The sequence below is a fragment of the Micropterus salmoides genome, unplaced genomic scaffold (genome assembly GCF_014851395.1).
Source record: "Micropterus salmoides isolate LMB-PRFRI ecotype aquatic unplaced genomic scaffold, ASM1485139v1 Ms_hic_scaffold_3303, whole genome shotgun sequence".
NCBI classification, from domain to species: Eukaryota; Metazoa; Chordata; class Actinopteri; order Centrarchiformes; family Centrarchidae; genus Micropterus; species Micropterus salmoides.
The window spans coordinates 1-9,478 of record NW_024042600.1 but is presented as its reverse complement, the minus strand read 5'-3'; the positions used below and the strand labels follow the sequence as shown (position 1 = coordinate 9,478).

Here is a 9,478-nt window from a genome sequence, read left to right as displayed (position 1 = left end):
AAATAGGCTGAAAACAAAACGCACTCAGTGAAAAATGAGCAGCCGACTCATTTGGAAAGTGTTTTCAAGAGCTTCTTGAAGTTAGAGAGGGACGCCCCCCTCTGATGGCGTGCGGTAGCTCGTTCCACCATCGTGGTGTCACAGATGAGAACAGGGACTGGGATTGCTTTGTGTGAAGGGATGGCAGAGCCAGGCGGCGTTCGCTGGAGGAGCGTAGCGGCCAAGAAGGAACGTAAGTGTTTGTATTATGGAGTTTAGGTAGATGGTGCAGACCCAGTAGTTACTCTGTATGCAGCATTAGTGACTTGAATTTCATTCTGGAGGCCACGGGGAGCCAGTGGAGGTCACTGAGTAATGGAGGGACATGAGTCCTTTTGGGCTGCTCAAAAACCAGACGCACTCATGACACCCAAGTTTCTCACCAACTTGGTTGGAGTGATGGTTGAGGAGTCCATTTGTAGTTATGGTGGATAGAGCTGCTTCCTGGTCTCTGTTCCTCTAAATGGGACCATAATTTACTAAATGAACATCATGCTGTGTTGAAGAAGACTTGAAACTAGCGACTGAGACCAGAAACTCATCAGGAAAGAGTTTACTGAGGGAATAAATCAGCTGACAAGTAGAAACATTTTCTCACAGACTTTTATACAATCACACTTCTTTCTGCAGCCGCAGCAGGTTTAAGTCGCCCCCTGCTGGCTGCTGGAGAGGACGCAGGTTTAAGGTGCTTCAGGTTCAGACCCAGAGGTTCCTGCTTGGTCCATTCGAGACAGAGATATTGATCCCCAGAGAGGAAATACACGTTAGCAGTATAAGATAAATACTGCTAAATAAAATAACTACATGTCATTTAAAAGCTACATAAAGTACACACACCGTAGTACCTGAAATACTCTGCAGGCCTCAGTAGAACATATCTTCAGGTGAAAGCAGTCATGTTTGCTTCTCATGTAAAACACGATGCAAACTGAACCATCTGCTTTACATTTAACATCTGTTTGCGCCGGTTTGACCTGTGACATCATCATTTGTTTGTCAGGTGGAGTCTCTGCTCATCCAGACAAATCCAAGGAAAACTATTTGAATACATTTACATTTATTCATTTAGCTGACGCTTTCATCCAATGCGACTTACAATTGCTATCCATGTCAGAGGTCGCACGCCTCTGGAGCAGCGAGTGTCACGCTCAGGGACACAATAGTGGATGGGTTACAGTTGGGGATTGAACACGGGTCTCTCACACTAAAGGCATGAGTCTTATCCACTGCACCACCACCAATACTCACACTGACATGCATTCACCTGAGACCTGAGACCCACAGGTGAGACACACAGGTGAGGCTGGAACAGGGACCGGTCTCTGGTCAGTCCAGAGTCTGAGCAGCAGTGATGAGGTCACCGTGACATCATCAGGCCACGCCTTGCAGCTGGACTAACCAGGACGCAGCTGTGACGTCAGGGGGCGCTTCAGAAGAATGAGTTAAGTTTAAAGGTCCGCTTACAAACTTCTTCCAGAACTCTCAACATGGTCTTCATCAGCCCGACACCGAGAAACAGGAAGTCAGAAAATGAAGTAAAGTACAAATACCACGAGGTAGAAATGATCTGGTACAAGTAAACTCTGTATGAAGTACTATCATAAAAAATATACTGTAAGTACCAAAAGTAAAAGTACTCATTATGGTTTAGTTATTGTGTGTTCATCACTTCATTCTGCTGGTCTGTCTGACGACAATTTTACTTATTAGCGCCAAATCACAAGTTATCTCACGTCTCTTTTCAGAAGAGAGATGATATTTACAGAAACCCAACACATTGAGTCTTCAAGCTGCGGCAGGAGGCGGCAGAGAGGTGACGCATGCGGCCGTTTGATTGATCGCTGTCGGGACGTAAAGACAATTTAACCCAACAAAGACCTGAATCTGTGAAAATGAAGACTCCAGTTCAGGAACCCGAAATTTACTTTGAAGTTTAACTCTTTCGGGACTGGAACTTCGTGTCGAGACACTTCAGCTGCGTTTCAAAAGGCGTTTTGCCTCAGGGAGGTTCTAACAGAGCTGGCTGAATCCTCTAAAAGCTGCTTCCTTTCTCACCTCCTTCAGCGCAGGGAACGCTGGAGCTCCTTTAGCACAGGAAAGGAGGTAACGCCGTCCCACAATTCCCTGCAGCAGCAACATTTAAAGCAACGCAGTGCTGGGTTTCTCCACAGCAATACAGAAACAACAGAACGCCTGTTTTCTGCTTGAAATCATCGAATGATCTGAAACTATAAAACTAATGATTCTCCGTCGGATCCATCCAGTGAGGAATCGTCTTTTATATCCTTTTACCATCATAATAAATCCTATGTAGCCTAAATAAATGTTGGCAAAGCACCACGCCAGGAAGCTCAACTTTTATTTAATTACCATTTAAATGGCTCAGTTTTCTACTACTATATTTTCATTTCAGCCCTTTTTGTTTATTTATTATCCGTTTGTTGTAGTTTCCTTCAGTAACTTGTCGATCAATGTTCCCCGTGTTGGACAGGAAACCAGCGACACTCAGTTTGTCTCCGTTTCTTTCTTCCATGTTCCAAAGTGGTCACGATGACGTCACATGACCTCTGACCTGTGGTGTGACATCACTCCGAGTGCTGTGACCTCTGACCCCTGATGAGGTGACAGATGACTCTCAGCAGACGTTACAGTTTTAATCTGTGCTGCAGGTGGAAACTAAATTTACTGAGAAAGAAAAGCTGAAAATAAATAAAACATTTAATAAGCAGATAAAACTGAACTGAAACAGGAAGAGACAGAAATCCAAATGAAACTCTTGTGTTCATGAGTTGACCTGCGGCGCCTCCATGTGGTGAAAACAGGAACTGTGTTTCTCTTTCAGGAGAAACAGGCCTGAGATCATTTTCTCCTGTAACTGATCAGCTGTTTGTACTGACATGAAGATCTCCACACTTTCACATGTACAAAACAATCGTGAAGAATGCACTAATATTAGAATTTGTCTGTTTTATCTCGAGTCCGTCAGCTGCAGATCAAGTAAATTTCATCCGTTAGTATAATTGATGTCAAATCTCTCCATATTGATACATTTTAAATAAATACAATATTTTGAAAACCCTTCTCTAAATGGCCGTTTGGTATTTTATCACAAAAAAATCCATCTGACTCTTATCAACGTGCTGGAAAATGGATTTGTGTGATATGCAAATCAGCACATATTTAATGAGGAAATACCTCATTTGCATGTAAAACTAATTCATAAAAAGCTTCTATTGATGTTTACATTCAGCTTGTGAAGTTTCTTCGTGATGAGAAGAAAGTCTGGTGTCTGACATGAAGACGCAGGAACTGATTCATCGATTATCAAAATAGTTGCCGATTGATTTAAGAGCTGACAACTAATTTAATTAATTGCAGCTCTGATTAGAAACTGAAGTCTGAAGGAAAAACAACCAGCTGAAGGACGCCACGGCGAAGCAGCGACATCATGGCCGCCGCCGCCGCAGACACAGAACAGAAATCCTCCCCAGAGGTCACCAGTGTGGCGACTTCTGTCAACAACAAACGTCTGCTGACTGAAAACTACAGTTTGTCCCTTTAAATAATAACACGAATAAGTTATTTTTTACGTTTTAAAGACATTTTCATTTGACCGTTTGGCCTGAAAATGAATAAATTTGTCTTGATTATTAATTTAACGTTTGGATTCAGGGTGAAGTCACACAGAGGAAACAGCTGATTAAAATTATCTGTTTTTATTGAAAAACTCGTTACAGCGACACGACCGGCACACGGGGTAAAAAAATAAAATCAACTCAGAGGAGGAGGAGGAGCTTCAGGTGGAACATTCAGGGTCGACAAGGACGACACGGCAGAAACCTACAGAGACCACTTCTATTTACACAGACCAGGACCCAGAGAGACCGGGCCGAGCCGGGCCGAGGAGCTGCAGACCGACAGGTGGGGGGCGGGGGGGCCTGACGCTATAGTAACAGTCCTTTATAAATAAAGACACAAATCTCACAGTCATCCAATCAGAGAGCTTTTAAATCACTTCTGGATTTTGGATCAATTTAGAAAAAAGAAAAAAAGTCTCCATGGCAACAGCTGCTGAGGATCATGGGTACTGTAGTCTTTGAGACTGAGGGGGAAAAGGTGACCTGGACTGAACCTTAAAATCAGATCAATAATCAAACTAAAAGATCCGACACCTGAAACACCCCGAGGAGGAAGAACCGACTGAAGTAAAAAGTACACCACCGCAGTCTGAACATACTGCGTTACAAGTAAAAGTACTCTGCAGAGGTACTTTCCTCTGTAGTGTAGTTGTACGCCGTCAAACGCTCCTGCAGGCGCCTGTCTGACTCCGCCCACCTGCTGCTGAAAGAGGAAGTTGAGCTGCTCAGCCAATCACTGCTGCCCGACAGACGAACGAGAACAAACTGACCTCAGATCAGAGAAAGATGTTCAGACGTCAGCGTGCAGTTCAGACAGAACCACTGTTAGCGACACTAGCATAGCCACAATGCTAATGTTGCTAAGTAACGTCCTGCGCAGGACGCTCAGACTCGTGTTTGTCCCCTCTAAACGCGCCGCACGCATCACGCGTGGACCGCTCTGCTAACGCTGCTGCGGTCACCGTGCGGCGGTGTTTCAGTCACTATGGTAACGTAAGCTGATCCGAGGTCGTTTTTACTGAATAAAGTATCTGAATCTTTGCGGTAAGTATTACTGCACTCTGTACTTCAGTAAAAGTACTTCTAGTACTGTTTAACGTCTGTTTGTAAATAAAGTTTTCTGGCTGTCCCGTTGTCCAATCACAACACAGAGACACAAACACTTCCTGTTCATCAGTACTGATCTGTTTCTGATCCTGAACCTGTCAGTCTGCAGCCGGCCGGCGGGGTCAGAGGTCACCGGAGGGGGAGGGGGAGGGGGAGGGAGGAGGGGGGTCAGGTGTTACAGCGTGTGAAGGTGATCATTCATCATCGTCATCGTCACCTTCATCCTCTGCGTCTCTCTTCCTCTTCTCCCCCTGAACAGCTGCTCCGTCCACATCTGAGGACAAAACAACCACAGCGTCCCTTTAGCGGCGTTCCATCAGGTCACATGGTCTTCATCAGACCACTGCCGAGGAAGACCACGTGACCAAAGCCCCTGAACGGCTCCTGCCAGTTACAGGATCAATATCAGGACCGGTCTTCTGATCTTCACCCTGCAGCAGTTTAAAACACTAACCTCCATCTTCCTCTTCCTCCTCCTCCTCGTCCTCCTCCTCTTCAACATAGTCTCCATCATCTTCCTCATCCTGAGACGAAGAACAAACACGTCGGTGAAACGATACGACCCGTGGACGCCATGTTAGACGTCACCTGCCGTAGACTCACCTGGATTCCCTCCTTCATCAGGTACGACAGGCCGACCTCGTCCTCGTCGCCTTCAGAGCCTTCCTCCTCATCCTCTTCTTCCTCATCGTCGTCATCTCCAGGTGGGCCGGCTTCGTCGTCATCGTCTGGAACAAACGTATGTCATTTTAGTTTCATTACAGCTGCAGGGAAAATATCAGCCGTTTCCCGACCTGCTGAAGCACCTGAACGCCCCACGGAGAGCAGCGTCTCTTAAATTAATTAGGAGGTAAAAATGTCAGGTGTGATCTTCTTCTTCTCTAGTGTCTTTGGTGTAAACACATCATGATCGAGACCTCACAAAGAGTAATCAAACTCTGTAATATAAAGTGCCAGAAATCCCCCAGGCTCTACAGCCCTGTCCCACATTTTAGTCATGAACTAAACTGAAAGCAGCGCCTACAATGAAGCATCAGGTGTGAGCTCTGATTGGAGCAGAGCCTGATTCTGGATCAGCAGGAAGCTCCAGGTCTGAAAAGTGAAGCCGTGCGGAGGTACCCTGAAGCTTCAGTGTGTACGTTTTAGTGCCATCTAGTAGTGAGGGTTGTGAATTGCAACCAGCGGCTCACGGTGCATTCAGGTGCTCCTCTGATTGGCCCATTTACTGAGTTGTGAAGTCGTTCTTCAGACTTCAGTGTGTTCATGTGCTCATAAGTCTGAACAACATGGACGCTGCTACAAAGACGTGTTGGATTAACATCATCAGAGCAAATTAATTTCTAAATCCAACAACGTATAGGCTGAAAACTGTCAACACCTGGTCCTACTGCTGCTGCTACTTCATATGTATCCAGCGCAATTCTGAAACGCACTCTGTAGAGCAGTTTGTCCGTTTTCAGCTACTGTAGAAACATGGCGGCTCAACATAGTGGCGTCCCTTTAAGAGGCCTCGCGGTGTCTGTAAACAGAAATGTCTCATTCTAAGGTGATAAAAACAGAACGGTTCATGTCACACCGCTGAGAACACAGGTATGGATCTTAGATTGTAGACCCTCCTGAATGTTCCACACTGGACCTTTTAACCTGCGTCCTCTAGCGGCCAGCAGGGGGCGACTTAAACCTGCATCCTCTAGCGGCCAGCAGGGGGCGACTTAAACCTGCGTCCTCTCTAGCAGCCAGCAGGGGGCGACTTAAACCTGCGTCTCTAGCGGCCAGCAGGGGGCGCCATAAACCTGCGTCCTCTCTAGCGGCCAGCAGGGGGCGACTTAAACCTGCGTCCTCTCTAGCAGCCAGCAGGGGGCGACTTAAACCTGCGTCCTCTCTAGCAGCCAGCAGGGGGCGACTTAAACCTGCGTCCTCTCTAGCAGCCAGCAGGGGGCGCCATAAACCTGCGTCCTCTAGCGGCCAGCAGGGGGCGCCATAAACCTGCGTCCTCTAGCGGCCAGCAGGGGGCCATAAACCTGCGTCCTCTAGCGGCCAGCAGGGGGCGCCTAAACCTGCGTCCTCTCTAGCGGCCAGCAGGGGGCGACTTAAACCTGCGTCCTCCAGCAGCCAGCAGGGGGCGACTTAAACCTGCGTCCTCTCTAGCAGCCAGCAGGGGCGACTTAAACCTGCGTCCTCTCTAGCAGCCAGCAGGGGGCGACTTAAACCTGCGTCCTCTCCAGCAGCCAGCAGGGGGCGACTTAAACCTGCGTCCTCTCAACAGCCAGCAGGGGGCGACTTAAACCTGCGTCCTCTAGCGGCCAGCAGGGGGCGACTTAAACCTGCGTCCTCTAGCGGCCAGCAGGGGCGACTTAAACCTGCGTCCTCTCTAGCGGCCAGCAGGGGGCGACTTAAACCTGCGTCCTCTCTAGCAGCCAGCAGGGGGCGACTTAAACCTGCGTCCTCTAGCGGCCAGCAGGGGGCGACTTAAACCTGCGTCCTCTAGCGGCCAGCAGGGGGCGACTTAAACCTGCGTCCTCTCTAGCAGCCAGCAGGGGGCGACTTAAACCTGCGTCCTCTCTAACAGCCAGCAGGGGGCGACTTAAACCTGCGTCCTCTCTAGCGGCCAGCAGGGGGCGACTTAAACCTGCGTCCTCTCTAGCGGCCAGCAGGGGGCGACTTAAACCTGGTCTCTAGCGGCCAGCAGGGGGCGACTTAAACCTGCGTCCTCTAGCGGCCAGCAGGGGGCGACTTAAACCTGCGTCCTCTAGCGGCCAGCAGGGGGCGACTTAAACCTGCGTCCTCTCTAGCGGCCAGCAGGGGGCGACTTAAACCTGCGTCCTCTCTAGCAGCCAGCAGGGGGCGACTTAAACCTGCGTCCTCTCTAACAGCCAGCAGGGGGCGACTTAAACCTGCGTCCTCTCTAGCGGCCAGCAGGGGGCGACTTAAACCTGCGTCCTCTCTAGCGGCCAGCAGGGGGCGACTTAAACCTGCGTCCTCTCTAGCAGCCAGCAGGGGGCGACTTAAACCTGCGTCCTCTCTAGCAGCCAGCAGGGGGCGACTTAAACCTGCGTCCTCTCTAACAGCCAGCAGGGGGCGACTTAAACCTGCGTCCTCTCTAGCAGCCAGCAGGGGGTGACTTAAACCTGTCCTCTCTAGCAGCCAGCAGGGGGCGACTCCAGCGGCTGCAGAAAGAAGTGTGATTGTATAGAAGTCGGTGAGAAACTGTTTCTACTTGTCAGCTGATTTATTCCCTCAGTAAACACTTTCCTGATGAGTTTCTGGTCTCAGTCGCTAGTTTCAAGTCTTCTTCAACACAGCATGATGTTCATTTAGTAAATTATGGACCCATTTAGAGGAACAGAGACCAGGAAGCAGGGGAGGCTTTAGGGCGGGGCTACAAGCTGATTGGCGACCTGTCAATCAGGATAGAGGCGACTCGTATCCACTGCTCTGTGAACATTTAACCAGCGCCGCTGAAAAAGCCCATCAGGAGTCGGCTGCTCATTTTCAGTGAGTGCGTTTTTTTTCAGCCTAGTCGCTAGCTAAAATTAGCATCCCAGCTAATATCACAGCTAACGTGAACTACAGATGCAGCAAGCTAACCAAGCTAGCTAGCTCCACCCTCTCGTCCAAATATGGTCACGTGTGGTTCTAAAGAACAAAAATGGCGACGGCCAAAATGCCAAACTGGAAAGTTCAGAACGGTGGACCAGAAACCAACCGGGGACGTCACGGCGGCTCTGCCCGCCTCTATTCTACCCACCCTGACTTCTGTCCCTACAGGTCACTAATGTCACGGCTGCATCTCAGGAACGTGTCGGTTGTGAAAATGAATTGTGAGCAGCCCTGAGGTTGCACGTGGAGGCGGCTCGGTCTCACCATTGTCGGCCTCCGAGTCGGGCACCTCGTTGTCTTCCTGGTCGTACCCGTCCAGATAGGTGAGCTGAGGCAGCAGCTCGAAGACGCCCCCTGTAGTCGTCCAGCGTGGACACTTCACAGCTGTACAGGTCCAGGCTCTTCAGGTTCTTCAGGTTTTGCTGCAGACGAGAGAGAATCGGTGAAACCAGAGGACGACATTCACTGCCACTCAGTCGCTAAGCCAGGTGTGAATGGGTCACATCTGGTTTATCTCATTTAAAACTCAGGCCTGAGACATCGAGTGCCGATCAGACAGCTGCAGATGTTAAACTCACAGATTCTGATCACTGATCCTCAGCTGGTGAGCCAACATCATGTTCCAGAGATACTGGATTTAAGTTCAGTGTGTACTTCCTGCAGCGTGTGCGCTCGAGTGTTGAAACAAATGTTGTCCAAAACCAAACTCATGTAAAAAATATAAAATAAAATAATGAAATGCAGTACTCCATGAAACGAACAGAGTCTGGAGAGACCAGCTTATTAAGACGCCATCTTATTGGTGGCGTCTGAGGAAACAGCTGATGTAGTAAACAAACCTACCAGAACCTCGATGTGCTCAGCTCCTTGATCTTGTTCCCGCTCAGGTTCAGGTTCGTCAGGTTGGGACACTTCTCTGCCAGCGTGTCCAGACCTCCTGAGATGGTGTTATCACTCAGCTCCAGCTGCACACAACCACACACACACACACACACACACACACACACACTGTTGGTACGCACACACCTGTTGGTACGCACACACCTGTTGGTATGCACAGGATTTTGAGAGACTATGGTGGGTGGACATCGACC

At 48.9% G+C, this 9,478-nt stretch overlaps 1 pseudogene; it reads right to left on the bottom strand.

Moving 5' to 3' along the window:
• Positions 1-3,739: 3,739 nt before the first annotated feature.
• Positions 3,740-9,349, bottom strand: LOC119884241 (annotated as a pseudogene).
• Positions 9,350-9,478: the final 129 nt, after the last annotated feature.